This window comes from Oryx dammah, unplaced genomic scaffold (assembly GCF_014754425.2).
Source record: "Oryx dammah isolate SB20612 unplaced genomic scaffold, SCBI_Odam_1.1 HiC_scaffold_12, whole genome shotgun sequence".
Classification (NCBI taxonomy): Eukaryota; Metazoa; Chordata; class Mammalia; order Artiodactyla; family Bovidae; genus Oryx; species Oryx dammah.
Window position 1 is genome coordinate 26481314 of NW_024070196.1, and position 20350 is coordinate 26501663.

Consider the following 20350-nt stretch of genomic DNA (forward strand, 5'->3'; position numbering starts at 1 on the left):
CATTTCTTCAGAAGGTAAGCATTTTTATACTAGTTTATAGTTAAGATAGTCTAGCTCATTGCAAGATGAGGTAAGTTAATATCATTACTTTGTATTTATGCATTGCCACTTACCAAGAGAAGATAATGCTTTATAAACTATAACCAAACCTATACTCATGCTGAACACAGAATTATAAGTCAGTGAAACTACATTCAAAGATAGCAAGGAATCACAACCACCCACAATTTCAAAGTTAAAATGAAATAAAATACAACTCTTGAATACTAAACAATTTACTGATACAAAGAGGAGAATGGTTTCCATGGTTAATTAAGTCTAAAAATTCTTACAAAAGCTATACATCAAAATACAGTTTATAACATTAGTTAATATGAATTGATTAGAAACATATGAAGTCCTACTTAAAAAAACTAGAACTATTGACATGTATTGATTATATTTTATTCATTTACTTGACTTTAAATTGAACATTTCTACCCGCCTCTGCAAAGCATGGATTCACTTATTTCATATTTGAAAGTTACAAACATTATCAAAAACATTACTATGTCAAAATTATAAAGCATACCTTTATTGCTTATTCATTTCCTCATACTATCACCATTTTAATGTATGCTCACAATTTTAATTTTTATTAAATCTTTATCTAATAGATTTTTTCCAGTCTCATTTTACAACTACTGTGAAATATATAAAAAATAAATTCTAGTGAATTACTCAAGAGAATATTAATTTAAAAAATCAAAAAGAAAAATAAGAAAAAAATTATATATATATGTGTATATGTATATATATACATATACACACATGTATCTTCTTATTTAACATATTTAACATTCCTAGTTGTCTTCAGTTTTCCTATGGATTCAAGATGTTGCTGGGTACTGTAATGTCCTTGTCTAAAATACTGGATAATTCATTTCTTATTTTCCTTTCTTGTATAGTATCTCTATTATAGGCCCCAAAATAAAACTTTATAGATGTTGTTCTTTTGCAATATTTTATTGTTTTAAATTAGTTAAGAGAAGGAAGTGGAAGTGAAAGTCATTCAGTCGTGTCCAACTCTTTGCCACCCCATGGACTACACAGTCCATGGAATTCTCCAGGCCAGGATACTGGAGTAGGTAGCCTTTCCCTTCTCCAGGGGATCTTCCCAACCCAGGGATTGAACCCAGGTCTTCCACATTGCAGGTGGATCCTTTACCAGCTAAGCCTCAAGGGAAGCTCGGAGAAGAAAAATTTAGTTGTACTGTCTTTTATAACTACCTACATAAATATGCTGCTTCATAACTATTTTAGATAAAAGTCACTGCTCTGATTTAATTTTTAAATAATCATAAACACAAAGTTTCAACTTTGTGATAATTTAAATATTAATTTGATAAGTAAGCTCCCTTTATGGTTTTCAAACAATTTAAATATTTATATTTAGTTTTTAATAATTCAGAAAATCCCCATTCCTTATTACTAGCCAATATAGATAAAAGTCACTGATTTTTGAAAAAAATATTTTAAATAATCTTTTAATTTAATTGATTTATTTATGGCCATGCTGGGTCTTCATTGTTTCATGGGCTTTTATCTAGTTGTGGTGAGCTGGGGCTATGCTTTGGTTGTGAGCAGGCTTCTCATTGCAGTGGCTTCTCTTGTTGTGGAGCATGGGCTGTAAGGAACACAGGCTTCAGTAGTTGTGGCATAGGGTCTCAGTAGTTGTGACTCCCAGGCTCTAGATCACAGGCTCAAGAGTTATGGCATATGGGCTTAGTTTTTCCGTGGCATGTGGGCTCCTCCTGGAGAACTCCAACCTGTGTCTCCTGCCTTGGTGGGTGTATTCTTTACCACTAAGCCACCAGGGAAGCCCCAAAGCTCACTAATTTAAATCAAATTTGCTTTCTTAAGTCCTTTAGATAGAAATGTAAGTGTTGGGTATACATTCTAAAGATCCTATCCAGCTATCTTATTTAGTGTATATAACTGTAAATATGGAAGTAAAGTTTTGATTTGCCAACTCTACCTAAAAACCAGGCATCACATATGTTTCATAGTAACTCTCACTCACGTAACCCCCAAATTGAATTTTAGTTTATTTTGATTCTGAAAATTTTGAGCTATACATGGCTATTTTATTCTTCTGGTTACAAATAAGTACCAATTTAAATGGCGCATGAGCTTTAAGGTTTTGCTACAAGGCTCACAGTTTTACAAATATTTGCAAAGTTTGACAGCAACTTGTTTAAGTACTGATGGGGTTTGCAAAATTCAAGTAGCTGTGAAAGTCTGAGATTGAAAGCATTTCCTATGAACTGCTGGGGGAAAATGGGGCAGTTTCACACACCTCAAATACAAATATGAATTGTAAGCCTTTGGTCACAGGCAGTATAATTCAGTTTGAAAAATTTCCTTTATTTTTGAGCTGAGAGAGATGGTTTTTCAAGTTGCTGTGTTTTCATATTGCTATTATGAACTAATAAGTTACTTTTTTATGAAATGTGAATACTGTGATTAATAAATGTTATTACAACCAGTAACACTTTTAAAGTTGTATATAAATCTGTTAATGTATTTTTTTAATGGTGTATAGGAAAACACTGCTTTTCTTTCCATTTTCAATTTTTGGTAAAGCATCAAGATTGATCTCTGAAACAAGCAGCATGTATTACCACTTATCTCTTCACATTGGCTCTGCAGCATGTCTGTATAAATATATATATATTATATATATATATATAATTTTTTTTTTCCAGGGCACACTTTGATGCATGAAGCACACAGGAAACTGCTGTTTAGCCATTAGGAATCTTTATGTTTTCTCCAAAGAAAACAGTTCATACTGTTTCTATTTTAAATGTTTGAAAGTGGCATTAATGGTACCCTTCCTATTAAAATAAAGACAATTTATAAATAAATTCTCCTTTAGAAGGAAAAATTGACCCCAGAAAATCTATTTTACCAGAGTTTGATGATTTGTACTCCTCATAGATACAAGTATGCCTATTTTGTAGTTCTAAAGCAAAACCTTATTCTACTTTCTACTCAGAATTTATATTATGGACATACCTGCATTTTTTTAAGTGGTAGCTCTTTATCTAGAAGCTAAAATCTGTTCTTTATAACTCAATCTAAAGTAAAGTTGCCTAACAGTCTTTGAATATGTAAGATTTTATTTTATAAAATGAGAATGAAAAAAAGCAATGGACTAAATACACAGGCTGTAACTGGACTGAATAACCCACCTCTAACACTAATGCTTTGCACTCCAGGGAAAATTTAAAACATTTTCTTAAGGCTTTTACATATATATATTGGCCCAGCATATAACATGCAAACATTGGTAAGATCTACAGGCAGTTATTGATAATTCATGTATTGGTAGATCCCAAGTTTACCAAACATTATCAAAAGATAGAGTCAATCATTTACAGCCAAATATAGACGTGTGGTGGTGGTTGTCATTTGTCTTTTCATTAGAATTAGTAAAAGAAGGGCTACCAACTAGGAAAAAGACTACAAAATTTTTATTTTGGATTATTTCTATATATTCTGTATCAAATAGTACAATGTTAAGAGCTCTAAGGGAAAAGGAAATGGCAACCCACTCCAGGATTCTTGGCTGGAAAATTCCATGGACAGAGGAGCCAGATGGGCTCCAGTCCATGAGATCTCAAAGAGTTGGACATGACTGAGTGTGCACAAGAGCTCTAAGGACAGAGATCTAAATGGTTTGAAGGGTCCAGTTTTTAGGTGTTTGATTTGATATTATATATATTTTTTTCTTTCATCCACCATCATTTTTATTCATCTTAAAGAACTTCCTGTAGCTTCTTTGTGATGTAGGCTTTCTTACATCTAGGATGAGAGTACATAAAACCCTATAATATCTACCATAACACTTCTATCTTGGGATACTCCTGAATTCTAATCCCTGTCTCCTTGTACAATCTAGCTGCTGAAATAGCTGCTCAAATATTTAAGATCTTTATTACTTCTGTCTATTTTTAGCCTTGGAAACTTGCTCTATCCAACCCATTAGAATTTAGGGGAAAAATGGTAGTTATTTACTGAATTTAAAATTATTTAAAGTAGTGCTCTCTAAAGGAAGGGGCGTTTACCTTAAGGATTCTTTTAATGGGGCTGAGAAAAACCCCAGTGTTGAAGAAATCAACAGAATTTTTTATTTTATTGTTTTAAAATTTTCAACTTGGCGTTTTTTTCAATGGATATAATACAAGAGTAATGTCATATGTGTACATATTTTATTAATTTTTTTATATTTTAATAAAATAAATCAAGTGACAGTAAATTAAAAACTAAAATTCAACACATATGGTATTAACACATTGTATGTGTGTGCGCTAAGTCACTTCACTCATGTTCGACTGTGTGAAACCCTATGGACTGCAGCCTATCAGGCTCCTCCATCCATGGGTTCTCCAGGCAAAAATACTGGAGTGGGTTGCTGCACCCTCCCCCCACACCACCCCCCCGCCACCCCTCCAGGGACCTTTCCAACCCTGGCATCAAACCTACATCTCATATCTATCTGCATTGGCAGGCAGGTCATTTACCACTAGTGCCACCTGGGAATCCATTAACACATTAGAGAACTAATAATCAAGAAGAAAATTTAGGAGAAAATATCCTCCTAAGAGCATAGAATGGAATTTTGTATGGAAAACATAGAAATGAGTCTGAGAGTTCTATATTACTAAAGGCTATCTGTTATGTAGTTGAAGATACAGAGAAGAGGATGAAAGGAGTAAGACATAAGCTTCACTGAAGAAACACTGGCTAAGAATTTTCTAAAATAAAATAAAATATATCAAAATAGTGCTACAAGCAGTCTTACAAACTTCAAAGCCGAATTAATATTAAGAAAATAACATTTAAGTATATCATGGTCAAACTGTTGAAAATTAAAGTTAAAAAATAGTCTTAAAGAAGCAATAGAAGATACATATTACCTTCAAAGTCATAAAATAAGATTGACAACATACTGTTCAAAATAAGGGAAACCAGAATGAAAGTGAATGAAATATTTAAAAGACTAGGCAAAAAGAATTCAGTGTAGAATTCTATATCAATAGATAGTTAAATAAAGCTACTTTACTGAAGTAAAGAAGAGAAGGCCAAGTGAATTAATTGCCAGTATACCTATGCTAAAAGAAACAAATAGGTCAGGCAGAATGAAAATATTCCAAGATGGAAAAATAAAATTTCGGGTACAAATGAAGAGCATTAGAGAGAGTAAATATGTGATAAATAAAGGGATTTTTTTATAGACTAAGAATAATAATACCTCAAATATAAAATATAAGTAGAATTAAAATATATATAACTTAAAGAAGTCAGAAATCAGAAGAAGACAGTTAAGTAGAGTTAAACTGTAATATTATGTTGTATCATTTTGAAATTATTCAAGTTAGTAGTACAGGTTTTATTTTTTATAGATGTAAAATATTTTATTTGTAAATGGTGATATTCTAAATCTGTGTCCACAAATTCTAAAATCCATAACACTCTGTATACTTCAAAAAATTTGATTATTGCCAACATTAGATAATTTTATACAGAAAAGAAAGCAAAACAAAAACCTAGTAGGACAAATACTGGTAGGATGTCAGAATATTGTACAAGAGAAGATAAATATTCAAGAAACAAATTTCATACAGCTATTTATCCTGAGAAAAACATATACAATCAGTTTATTCTGAAAGATAAAAATACATCATGCTATATACAAGTTCAGAACTGCATCACTGAATATACCAACAACTAACAGTCCACTTAAATTGTGCACACAAAAGCTTCATTTTATACTCAGCCTGTAAAGTGTCAGTGCCAGAATTTAAAGTACAAAATAAAAAGCTAACCTGGTTCAAAATGCTGATTAAGTTTCTACAGTGTTTTTATTTTGTTGTTGTTATTGTTTTTGTTGTTGTTTTTTAATTAAAGAAATTTAAACAAACAGTTCATAGAAACATATTTTAAAATTACATCTTCTGAAACATTGCCAGAGTCTGGAGTTGCAAGCAGTCACATCTCTCCTTTTTTTTTTTTTTTTTTTAATTTTTGTGTTAAATAAGCTAGAGAGTTAAATTTGAGTTCCTGCTACATGATCCTAGTATGTGTACATAATTTTGTGTGTGTGTGTGTGGCTTGTAATAAAGTTCTAATCAAAACTACTATCGCTGAGGAAAATTTCAGCTTCCATTTGGGGGTGTTTTTAAGCAGTTATTCAAAGTTATCACAAATTGCAAAAGCACAAAAAACCTGACTGAAGAAGTAGGGATGCAATAATATAATGTGAAAAAATTAGTTTAAGTTACCAAAATGGGTATAAAAGTTGTAGTCACAGCATACACTCCATTCTATCAGAAGTAAGGTGTATGAAGCAAGTAAGTACTAATAGACTGTAATTTCCAAAAACCTGTAGTATAGATTTTACAGATGTTTTATAGTACAGATTTTGCAGATGGTTTATTGTAATCTCTAGGACACCCACTGAAAGTGTAATATTGGAGTGCATAAATATTATGCCAATATAGCAGAAAAATAATATTTGTCTAGTCTAAGGGATAAAAAGAAAGGGGAAATAAAGGAACCAAAATGATGAGACATAAAAGAGTAAGGTGATAGACTTAACCCAAATATGTAAATGATAATATTAAATAGAAATTTTATTTTCTGATTAAAAAAAAAAAATAAACGATTACTGCAGTAGCTTAAGTAATGACCCCACAACAAGCGAATTTTAATTTCTGGAATCTGTGTTAGCTTATATGACAAAGAGGCTTTGTAGATGATGAGGATCTTTAGATGGGGTGATTGCCCTAGATTATCCTGGTGGTCTCTTAATATAATCATCATTGTCCTTCTCAGAAAGAGGCAGAGGGAGATTTGATGACAGAAGTAAAAAGAGCCATGCAGCAATACAAGGTTGAAAAAGTGATGTTGGATGAGGCAGTGAGTCATAGACTGAGGATAGCCTCTGCTGCTGCTGCTGCTAAGTCGCTTCAGTCATGTCCGACTCTCTGTGGCCCCATAGACGGCAGCCCACCAGGCTCCCCCATCCCTGGGATTCTCCAAGTAAAAACACTGGAGTGGGTTGCCATTTCCTTCTCCAATGCATGAAAGTGAAAAGTGAAAGTGAAGTCGCTCAGTCGTGTCGGACTCTTCGCGACCCCATGGACTGCAGCCTACCAGGCTACTCCGTCCATGGGATTTTCTAGTTCCCAGAAAAAAGCAAGGAACAGAATCTCTTTTGAAGCCTCCAGAAGAAACCAGCCCTTCCAGCACCTTTATTTTAGTCCTATAAACTGATTTTGGACTTCTGCACTATATAACTATAGTAAAATAAATCTGTGTTGTTTTAAGCCATAGGAAACTAAACCAATTGTGTATAAAAAAATAAAAACCCACTATACTTTGTTAGAAAGCATTTAACATACTGAATTAGAGAACCATCCTAATGACAACAGGGTTAATTTATTGAGAAGAAAAAGAAGCCTAAATACATTTAATAACAGACTTGAAAAACATAAAGCTAAAATTTATACAAAACTAATTCACAAACACAATTGATAATTTTAATATATTTTTCTGAATTTAATAGGAAAGTAGTAAAAATCAATAAGAACAGAGAAGAGTGAAATGAAACTATTAATTAATTTTATCTTGCTGCTGCGGCTAAGTTGCCTCAGTTGTGTCCGACTCTTTGTGACCCCATAGACGGCAGCCTACCAGGCTCCCCCATCCCTGGGCTTCTCCAAGCAAGAACACTGGAGTGGGTTGCCATTTCCTTCTCCAATGCATGAAAGTGAAAAATGAAAGTGAAAGCACTCAGTCATGTCCAACTCTGTGCGACCCCATAGATGGCAGCCCACCAGGTTCCCCCATCTATGGAATTTTCCAGGCAAGAGTACTGGAGTGGGGTGCCATTGCCTTCTCCAATTTTTTTTAATTGTATTGGTATTCATAAACCATGGATCAAAGAAGAAATCACAATGGAGATTAGTAGATATTTTAAACTAAAAAATAAAACAGATTGAGACTTGTAAGATGCAGTTTAAACAGTGTTATCAGGGAAATTTACAGCTGTAAAATGAATGTATTTTGAAGGGATAAAGGTTGAAAACTAATAAACCACATCTCTCCTTCAAGAAGGTTGTAAAAGGACTAACCTTTATATGGTCTTCCTAATTCATGCTAAAGTTACCACTGAAATGCAGTTGGTACAAGGATAATTCTTTTTAATAAATGAGTCAGTTGGGTCAATAATTGTTAACCTGAGGGCTTCCCCAGTGGCTCAGACAGTAAATAATCTGTCTGCAATGTGGGAGACCCAGGTTTGTTGGGAGCCGCATTAGGCATTACTGACAAAATGAGGGCACGGCCCCAACCCCCTCTCCTCATCCCGCAGGCATGGTCCCAGGATGAAGGAGTTAGATCTTGTGATTCTGACTTGTTCTTTCCTTTCTTTGGTTGAGTTGGCTGGAAAGAATGTTAAGGTGCTTATTGTTCTTGAGAGAAGCATGAGAAAGCACAAAACCTTCTGCAGTTGTGCCCAGAAAATAATCTATAAAGTAACCATTGACATTTGTTCAAAGATCTTTACAAAGAATGTTCCAGGATGAGCACATAGGCTGCAGCTTGAGGCCATGGGAAGGATTGTTATCTGAGACCTGTTTGTGAGGGAAATATTTATGTCAAAAGAAGTTTGCTGAGTTTATTGTTTAGGAGTAATTAAGAAAATTCTGAAAGAGATGGGAATACCAGACCACCTAACCTGTCTCTTGAGAAATCTGTATGCAGGTCAGGAAGCAACAGTTAGAACTGGACATGGAACAACAGACTGGTTCCAAATAGGAAAAGGAGTACATCAAGGCTGTATATTGTCACCCTGCTTATTTAACTTACATGCAGAGTACATCATGAGAAACGCTGGACTGGAAGAAACACAAGCTGGAATCAAGATTGCCAGGAGAAATATCAATAACCTCAGATATGCAGATGACACCACTCTTATGGCAGAAAGTGAAGAAGAACTCAAAAGCCTCTTGATGAAAGTGAAAGAGGAGAGTGAAAAAGTTGGCTTAAAGCTCAACATTCAGAAAACGAAGATCATGGCATCCGGTCCCATCACTTCATGGGAAATAGATGGGGAAACAGCAGAAACAGTGTCAGACTTTATTTTTGGGGGATCCAAAATCACTGCAGATGGTGACTGCAGCCATGAAATTAAAAGATGCTTACTCCTTGGAAAAAAAGTTATGACCAACCTAGATAGTATGTTGAAAAGCAGAGACATTACTTTGCCAACTAAGGTCCATCTAGTCAAGGCTATGTTTTTTCCTGTGGTCATGTATGGATGTGAGAGTTGGACTGTGAAGAAGGCTGAGCACCGAAGAATTGATGCTTTTGAACTGTGGTGTTGGAGAAGACTCTTGAGAGTTCCTTGGGCTGCAAGGAGATCCAACCAGTCCATTCTGAAGGAGATCGGCCCTGGGAATTCTTTGGAAGGACTGATGCTGAAGCTGAAACTCCAGTACTTTGGCCACATCATGCGAAGAGTTAACTCATTGGAAAAGACTCTGATGCTGGGAGGGATTGGGGGCAGGAGGAGAAGGGGACGACAGAGGATGAGATCACTAGATGGCATCATGGACTCGATGGACGTGAGTCTGAGTGAACTCCCGGAGATGGTGATGGACAGGGAGGCCTGGCGTGCTGAGATTCATGGGGTTGCAAAGAGTTGGACATGACTGAGTGACTAAACTGAACTGAACTGAAGAATAGTTAAAAGCTAAAAGTTTAAGGAATGTTGTAGTGTTACCATATTTTACTATAGCTTATAGAGATTAGGAATTTTAGAGATATTAATAGGTAGAAGCCTTTTTAGTAGATAGTGATCTTAAGATACTAGGGGCAAACAGGATTTAGAAAGATAAATATGCTGAAGAATGTAGCGTGAGTTACAATGTAATCACAAGTTAGGTATAGGACACATAAGAGGAAGTAGATAATAGATAGTAAAGAAGATTCTGAGAGAATCACTGAAGCAGGAACTCTGTAGGGCAACAGTGATTTTTGGAGACAATAAATTTGGGTGGGGGAAACTAAAAATGTCAAACCTCTGACCTAATGCTTTTGTCAAAGTATAAAAGAAAACCTGAAGTTTGAAATAAACATGTAGTCCCGTACCTCGAGTCGGAGGCTACATCACTGTCCACCGACACTGCTCACCCCTTCAGGCTGATTCCCTGGCTGCTAGAGCTGGACTCCAGCACAGGTTCCATCCCTGAGTTGGGAAGATCCCCTGAAGAAGGGAATGGCAACACACTCCAGTATTCTTGCTTGGAGAATTCCATAAACAGAGGAGCCTGGTGGACTATATAGTCCATGAGGTTACAAAGAGACATGACTGAGTGACTACCACGCATACACTTCATCTTATACCATACACAAAAATTAAGTCCAGATAGGTTTTAAGTACAAAATTAATGAGAAAATAAAGAGTTTAAAAATATTTATTCATTTGGCTGTGCTGTGTCTTATTTGCAACATGCAAGATCTTTGATCTTTGTTGTATTATGTGGATCTAGTTCCCTGACCAGGAATCGAACCTAGGCCCCCTGCACTGGGAGCATGAAGTCACAGCTACTGGACTACCAGGAAAGTCCAATAAAGATTTTCTGATGGAACAAAACTTCAAAGCATATCTTGAAAAATGTGTGTTAAGCAAAGGTTTAACATGAAGAAAAGGACTTTACAAAATGAAAGATTGATATCTTGAAGTTCATTAAAATTAAGAACTTATGTTCATCAAAGACACTAATAGAGTGAGAAATATAATCTACAAAATTGCAAAAAGTACTGCCCTTCAGAATATCCTTTTATTACTCAAAAAAAATATTTCTACAAATTAATAAGAAAGCATCAAACTGTGCACTGCAGATGAACAAAAGCATGGCAAATATGAATCCAGATGGGTATGTAATATAGGTAAAGGTGGTCAAACAATCATTATTTTTCAAGAGAATGCAAATGAAAAACCACAGTGAAGTACCACAATGTACAGAGCTGAATGTAAGACAACACTCTAAACCAGCACCTCTTCTTCTCAATATGTACCCCTGCCTGAACTAATGTGCATAAACACCAAAAGATATATAAAAACATTCCACAGCACCACTTATTCTAGTCCCAACATGGAAATAACCAATAGCATATCAACCTGGGAATGGATTAAAAACAAAGTTGTATATTTCTACTATAAAAAAATAATAAATACAAACTTGGATTAAATAAAGTCATTTGAGAAAGGGGGAGTTCACACTTCCTCTAATGATAGCAGAGCCAGATGAGAAGAGTCTGCTTATTTCCTGGCAAGTTCTCAGCCAGTGAAAAGCCATGATCTATTTGTTTACTGTCACCTTTGTGACTTCCAACTTCCTCTTCTCCTCTTTAAAAGTGTTCTTGCCATGTGGGGACTTATATGTGGCTCATTATGGTTCGGACACCATTCTGGTAGTCCAGAATAAACCCAAGAAATATCTGGCAATCTATTTGTTTCAGGCTAACACTACATGATGCTGTGAAAGTTCTGCACTCAATACTCAGCAGAAGCCACAGGATTGGAAAAGGTAAGTTTTCATTCCAATCCCAAAGAAAGGCAATGCCAAAGAATGCTCAAACTACTGCACAATTGCACTCATCTCACGTGCTAGTAAAGTAATGCTCAAAATTCTCAAAGCCAGGCTTCAGCAATACATGAACCATGAACTTCCTGATGTTCAAGCTGGTTTTAGAAAAGGCAGAGGAACCAGAGATCAAATTGCCAACATCCACTGGATCATCAAAAAGGCAAGAGAGTTCCAGAAAAACATCTATTTCTGCTTTATTGACTATGCCAAAGGTTTTGACTGTGTGGATCACAATAAACTGTGGAAAATTCTGAAAGAGATTTGAATATCAGACCACTTGACCTATCTCTTGAGAAATCTGTATGCAGGTCAGGAAGCAACAGTTAGAACTGGACATGGAACAACAGACTGGTTCCAAATAGGAAAAGGAGTGTGTCAGGGCTGTATATTGTCACCCTGCTTATTTAACTTATATGCAGAGTACATCATGAGAAATGCTGGACTGGAAGAAACACAAGCTGGAATCAAGATTGCCGGGAGAAATATCAATAACCTCAGATATGCAGATGACACCACCCTTATGGCAGAAAGTGAAGAGGAACTAAAAAGCCTCTTGATGAAAGTGAAAGAGGAGAGTGAAAAAGTTGGCTTAAAGCTCAACATTCAGAAAAAGATCATGGCATCCGGTCCCATCACTTCATGGGAAATAGATAGGGGAAACAGCGGAAACAGTGTCAGACTTTATTTTGGGGGGCTCCAAAATCACTGCAGATAGTGATTGCAGCCATGAAATTAAAAGACACTTATTCCTTGGAAGAAAAGTTATGACCAACCTAGATAGCATATTCAAAAGCAGAGACATTACTTTGCTGACTAAGGTCCGTCTAGTCAAGGCTATGGTTTTTCCAGTGGTCATGTATGGATGTGAGAGTTGGACTGTGAAGAAGGCTGAGTGCCAAAGTATTGATGCTTTTGAACTGTGGTGTTGGAGAAGACTCTTGAGAGTCCCTTGGACTGCAAGGAGATCCAACCAATCCATTCTGAAAGAGATCAGCCCTGGTATTTCTTTGGAAGGAATGACGCTGAAGCTGAAACTCCAGTACTTTGGTCACCTCATGTGAAGAGTTGACTCATTGGAAAAGACTCTGATGTTGGGAGGGATTGGGGACAGGAGGAGAAGGGGACGACAGAGGATGAGATGGCTGGATGGCATCACGGACTCAATGGACGTGAGTCTGAGTGAACTCTGGGATTTAGTGATGGACAGGGAGGCCTGGCATGCTGCGATTCATGGGGTCGCAAAGAGTCAGACATGACTGAGCGACTGAACTGAACTGACATTAGGCTAATACACAAAAAAGAAAGTTAAAAACTTGTAAATTGTGCAACATGGATGCATTTCATAAGTTTAATATTGAAATGAAGAAAAGCCCAGCACTCCTAATATAAAGTTCAAGAACAGGAAAACCTGAAGTTGTGGTATTAGATGTCAAAACAATGGTGTGGTTATGAAATTATCAACTAGTGCACACAGTAATTTTCTTGTGCTGAAAATATGCTATATCTTGATCTTGATAGTAGTTATAAATTTAGAAAAATTAACTAAAGTTGTACATTTAATATTTTTTAAATTTACTGCATGTTCATTTTATATGCACTAATTTTATAATAAATCAGCTTTGATGACCCTTCTGAAACAGTGTACTTGACACAGTAGGCACAGTGCCTCCTAAAATCAAAATATTACAACTCTACCACATTCTCTTTCTTTTTACTTCACAAACATTAAAATTAGTAGGATACTAGCAATTATTATATATTTTCAAATATTAACTCATGTAATCCACCTGACAATCTTAGAAGGTGAGTGATGCCATTATTCCATTTTGCATATAGCAAAAAATAAGGCACAGAACAGTTGAATGGTTCTATGAAGACCTACAAGAACTTCTAGAACACCCAAAAAAGTTCTCCTCTACATTATAGGGGACTGGAATGCAGAACTAGGAAGTCAAGAGATCCCTGGAGTGACAGGCAAATTTGGCCTTGGAACACAGAATGAAGCAGGGCAAAGGCTAACAGAGTTTTGCCAAGAGAAGCACTGTCATAGCAAACACTCTCTTCCAACCACCCAAGAGAAGACACTACACATGGACATCACCAGATGGTCAATACTGAAATAAGCTTGATTATATTTTTTGCAGTCAAAGATGGAGAATTGCTATAAACTCCACAAAAACAAGACCAGGAGCTGACTGACTCAGATTGTCAACTACTTATTATGAAATTCAGATTTAAATTGAAGACAGTAGGGAAATCCACTAGACCATTCAGGTATGACCTAAATCCCTTACAATTATACAGTGGGAGTGACAAATGGATTCAAGGGACTAGATCTGATAGAGATTGCCTGAAGAACTATGGATAGAGGTTTGTAACATTGTACAGGAGGCAGTTTCAATAACATCTCCAAGAAAAAGAAATGCAAAAGGCAAATGGTTATCATAGGATGCCTTACAAACAGCTGAGAAAAGAAGAGAAGCTACAGACAAAGGAGAAAAGAAAAGATACACACATCTGAATGCAGAGTTCCAAAGAATAGACACCACCCTTATGGCAGAAAGATGCTCCACCTTAAGCCCCCTTGTGGCTTAGACAATAAAGAGACTGCCTGAAATGCAGGAGACCCAGATTCGATCTCTTGGTTAGGAAGATACCCTGGAAAAGAAAATGGCAACTCACTCCAGTACTCTTGCCTGGGAAATCCCATGGATAGAGGAGTCTGGCAGGTACAGTCCATGGGGTTGCAAAGAGTCCGACACAACTGATCAACTTCACTTACACTTTATGGCAGAAAATGAAGAAGAACTAAAGAGCCTCTTGATAAAAGAGGAGAGTGGTAAGTTGGCTTAAAGCTCAATATTCAGAAAACTAAGATCATGGCATCCAGTCCCATCAGTCAGTTAGTCCCATAACTTCATGGGAAATAGATGGGAAAACAGTGGAAACAGTGTCAGACTTTATTTTGGGGGGCTCCAAAATCACTGCAGATGGTGATTGCAGCCATGAATTTAAAAGACACTTACTCCTTGGAAGGAAACATACGACCAACCTAGATAGTATATTCAAAAGCAGTGACATTACTTTGCTGACTAAGGTCCGTCTAGTCAAGGCTATGGTTTTTCCAGTGGTCATGTATGGTTGTGAGAGTTGGACTGTGAAGAAAGCTGAGCGCCAAAGAATTGATGCTTTTGAACTGTGGTGTTGGAGAAGACTCTTGAGAGTCCCTTGGACTGCAAGGAGATCCAACCAGTCCATTCTAAAGGAGATCAGTCCTGGGTGTTCTTTGGAAGGACTGATGCTGAAGCTGAAACTCCAATACTTTGGTCACCTCATGCGAAGAGTTGACTCATTGGAAAAGACCCTGATGCTGGGAGGGATTGGGGGCAGGAGGAGAAGGGCACGACTGAGGATGAGATGGCTGGATGGCATCACCGACTCAATGGACATGAGTTTGGGTAAACTCTGGGAGTTGGTGATGGACAGGGAGGCCTTGTGTGCTATGATTCATGGGGTCGCAAAGAGTCAGACATGACTGAGAGACTGAACGGAACTGAACTAACTAAAATTTTAAGGAAAGATCCCCAGTATTTCTCCAGTGGTCCTGTGGCTAAGGTTAAGCCTGCAAATTCAGGGGAAATGGGTTCAATCCCTCATCCTGGAGATCTCACATGCCTTGGAACAACTAAGCCCGTGTCCCACAACTACTGAAGCTTGGTTGCCTAGGTCCCACGTGCCACAAGAGAAGCCGCTGCAATGGCAAGCTTGTGCAGTTTAACAAAGAGTGGCCCTCATTCACTGAAACTAGAAAAAAGGTGCCTGCAGCACCCCAGTGCAAGCAAAAATAAATCAGTGAATAAATAGAACTTTTTAAAAAAGATTCCCATACCTGCCCTCATGTTTTGAACTGATATACTGTGAAAAAAATGACCAGCTTACAAAAATTATTGTAAAATTCCTATTTTAAATTTTATTGAAGTATGTTGATGATTTACAATATTGTGTTAGTTTCTGCTGTACAACAAAGTGAATCAGTTATACATTTAAATATATCCATTATTTTCAAGATACTTTTCCCATATAGGTCATTACTGAGTACTGAGTAGAGTTCCCTGTGTAATGTATTATGTCCTTATTTGTTTTCTGTTTTATATATAGTAGTGTGCATATGTCCATCTCAAACTCCAATTTATCCCTCACCCCATCTTCCCTCTTGATAATTGTTAAGTTTTTTCTATGTCTGTGACTCTATTTCTGTTTTGTAAATAAGCTCATTTGTACAATTTTTTTTTTTTTTAGATTCCACATAGCAGTGTTAGCTGAGATACTGCATAGTACAGCAAAAACATCAGTTTAAAAAAAAAAAAAAAAACCTGATTGTTGTCGTTCAGTTGCTAAGTCATGTTCAACTCTTTGCAACCCCATGTACTTCAGCACACCAGACTCCTCTGTCCTCCGCTGTCTCCTGGAGTTTTCTCAAATTTCTGTCCATTGAGTTGGTGATGCTATCTAACCATCTCATCCTCTGCCATATCCTTCTCCTTTTGCCTTCAGTCTTTCCAAGCATCAGGGATTTTTTCAGAGAGTTGGCTCTTCTCATCAGGTGGCCAAAGGATTGGAGCTTCAGCCGAAGTCCTTCCAATAAATATTCAGGGTTGACTTCCTTTAAGATTGAGTGATTTGATCTCCTTGCAGTCCAAGGGACTCTCCAAGAGTCCCCTTCAGCACTACAATTCAAAAGCATCAATTCTGCAGTGCTTAGCTTTCTTTAGGATCCAACACTCACGTTGGTACATGATTACTGAAAAATACATAGCTTTGACATTATGGACCTTTGTTGGCACAGTGACTTCTCTGCTTTTGAATATCCTATCTAGGTTTCTCATAGATTTCCTTACAACGAGCCAAGAATCTTTTCATTTCATCGTTGCAGTCAATGTCCAGTGATTTTGGAGACCAAGTCAAGAAAATCTGTCACAGCTTCCACTTTTTCCCTTTCTGTTTGCCATGAAGTGATGGGACTGGATGCCATGATCTTTGTTTTTTCAATGTTGCATTTTATGCCAGCTTTTTTACTCTCCTCTTTAACCTTCATCAAGAGGCTCTTTAGTTTCTTGTCACTTTCTGCCATTAGAGTGGCATCATCTGCATATCTGAAGTTATTGATATTTCTCCCAGCAGTCTTGACTCCAGCTTGGGATTCATCCAACCTGGCATTTCACATGATGTATTCTGCATATAAGCTAAATGAGCAGGGTATCAATATACAGTCTTGTCATACTCCTTTCCCAATTTTGAACCAGTCCATTGTTCCATGTCCAGTTCTAACTGTTGCTTCTTGACCCACATAAAAGTTTCTCAAGAGACAGGTAAAGTGGTTTGGCACTCCCATTGCTTTAAGAACTTTCTATAATTTGTTGTAATCAAAAACTGGTATTGCCTTTCTATTATATACTATTATGCTATAAAATATTACAACTAAATTTACTAGATATCTTAGATCTTTCTGTATTTTTGTTAATATCAGTTATTGCTGTACCATATGACTAAGATTGATTATGATATTCATATTAGTTAGTGCACATGAAAGTAATTTGCAGATCATAATTGTGGTATTGAACATAGCTACTTATCAAATAATAGTAGTGAAGTTGCTCAGTAGAGTCCGACTCTTTGTGACCCCATAGACTGTAGCCTACCAGGCTCCTCTGTCCTTGGGATTTTCCAGGCAATAGTACTGGAGTGGATTGCCATTTCCTTCTCCAGGGGATCTTCCCAACCCAGGGCTCGAACCCAGGGCTTGAACCCAGTTCTCCCACATTGTAGACAGACGCTTTACCATCTGAGCCACCAGGGAAGTCCATGATATTAAAGTTACTGAATTATAGTAATCCTGGTTTGAACTGTGGTGTTGGAGAAGACTCTTGAGAGTTCCTTGGACTGCAAGGAGATCCAACCAGTCCATTCTGAAGGAGATCAGCCCTGGGATTTCTTTGGAAGGAATGATGCTAAAGCTGAAACTCCAGTACTTTGGCCACCTCATGCGAAGAGTTGACTCATTGGAAAAGACTTTGATGCTGGGAGGGATTGGGGGCAGGGGGAGAAGGGGATGACAGAGGATGAGATGGCTGGATGGCATCACTGATTCGATGGATGTGAATCTGAGTGAACTCCGGGAGATGGTGATGGACAGGGAGGCCTGGCGTGCTGTGATTCATGGGGTCATAAAGAGTCGGACACGACTGAGTGACTGAACTGAACTGAGATTATGAAAGAAGAGAATATTGTCTTTTTAAATCACTAATTTTCCCCCACTATCTTCTTCAAAACCATTTATAAGAGTTGGGACTAAATCTTACAGGTCATGCTGGAGCTGAAAGGGAAGCACTTACCTGGCCACAGCTCAGGTGAAAATGAGCTAACAGCTCTGCAGGTCTGGGACCTCGATGGATTGTCAGATGCTGTACTTTTCATCACAAAATCTCTAGGGAGTCATACTATTGTTCAATATTTTACAAGGTTTTCTGTCTGAGCCACAGATACATGATTTTTCTAAGGAAGAGCTGTCTCAGCTAGAGAGACCATGTTTAGTTAAACATTTAAAAAAATTCTTCATGCACAATTAATTAGAAGGAAATTTATAACAATAAGAAATTGTCAAACTCCTTAGGGGTGGAGGTTGGCAGAGAAATGGTAGTGAAGACCTCAAAACTGCTTTCAATTGTACATGCACTAAGTTTTTATTAGTCATTTTATTCTGATAGCTATCCAGGAGGTTCAAATGCCTAACCACTGGAGACCATCATAAATACGCAAGACAGCAAAATTTTCACATAATGAGCATAAATATCCTTTCAAGAAAAAAAATCATAATCTAGCTCGTGCTAATCAAGTCGGTATTGTTGCATGAAGAATGCTAAGCAGCTGAGTATAGGAAAATGTTGTTGAAAGAAAACCAGAGAGAAATTACTTTGAAATGTTTTCAAAAAATATTTTAATCCCTTGTTATTCAGCCAAAAGTAATTATGATATAATTTATAATGAGGACAGAGTCTGTATTCTTACTAATAAAATTCTGAAATAAAATTTAAAATAACTAGAAATGTATCTTCTTTATAGTCAATATTTTATAGGATTTTTGTTTGTCTTAGAATGTATTTATAAATCTGAACTTCCAAAAGTATTAATTAGTGGGTATTTTTAAAATTTAGAATTTTTAATATTAATTTATGGTTAATATAAAATTAAGCATATTTACTCTGAAGTAGGCCTATTTCCTAAAATAAATAAGCATTGTGATCATACTTCCTATTTTAAAATATCTAGTTCATATGTTTTCAGGAACACCAAAAACAATCTGAATAGCACTTGAAAATGAGAAACGATGCTATCAGATTCCTAGGGACATTTTATAGAATTTTATTTGTAAACCTGGCCATTTAGATATTGTAAAAATATCCTTCCCATAGTAAAATCTTCTTTGGACTTATTTTCTTTTATACAAATCAAAATTTGAATTCTATAATATTTAGATATATATTAACATAAGCTTCTTTAGATAAGATTGAGGCCTTTTTAAATAAAGGAATAAACAGAAAGCGTTAGGAGTTGAACCTTAAAAAATGAAAGTGAAAGTCGCTCAGTAACGTCTGACTCTGTGACTGCATGGACTATACAATCACTGGGATTCTCCAAGCCATTATACTGGAATGGGCAGCTGTTACCTTCTCCAAGCGATCTTTCCAATCCAGGGATCGAATCCAGGTTTCCTGCATTGTGGGAAAATTCTTTACCAACTGAGCCACCAGAGGAGCCCAAGAATACTGGTGTGGGTAGCCTATCCCTTTTCCAGTGGATCTTTCTGACCCAAGAATCAAACCAGGATCTCCTGCATTGCAGGTGGATTCTTTAACAGCTGAGCTACCAAGGATTACATCCCAATTCTTCTTGTCAAGTACCTTTCAAAGAAACAGTATCACTAACCTTTATCCTGTTTAGTTGATAAGTTAAATGAGACACACGGATATTTTATTTTGTCTTACATATTTAATAATTTAGAATATTTGAGTTTAGGTATCCACCTATATTCAATAAAGTAAATAAGAACAAAATTTAAGAGACAACAGAGTCAAATCAGATGTTTTCTTTAGAGGAGACATTGGTAAGGATTATTCAAATATGCCATAATGTAACTTCTTGTAGTAAAATGACTGTAAAAAGAAAAAACAAAAACAAAACTAAGTTTTGAAAGTTGTACCTTATTTAAGATTTCATTGTCTTTCATAATATATTCTTATAGTTAAGCTAATAATATCATGTTTCTTAAAATTATTTGCAGGAAATATTTAAATTAGAGGTGAGATTTGCTATCTCTTTGTAAGACTACATTGTAAAATCAACCACAAGCAGTTGTTCCTAGATATTATAGTGAGATAGATAAAGCTGTATGACAAATGAAATTATTCATGGAGTAATATTAAAGTTGACAAATATCTTGTTTTTTTCTCTGGATATAAATAGCTGAAAAAGTCATTCTTTTTTTTTTTTTTTTTCATTTTCTATAAAACCAAACCCTGAAGTAAAAGATTATTATAATAAATTACAGATCTATACATTTCATTTATATACAAAAAAATACATATTCT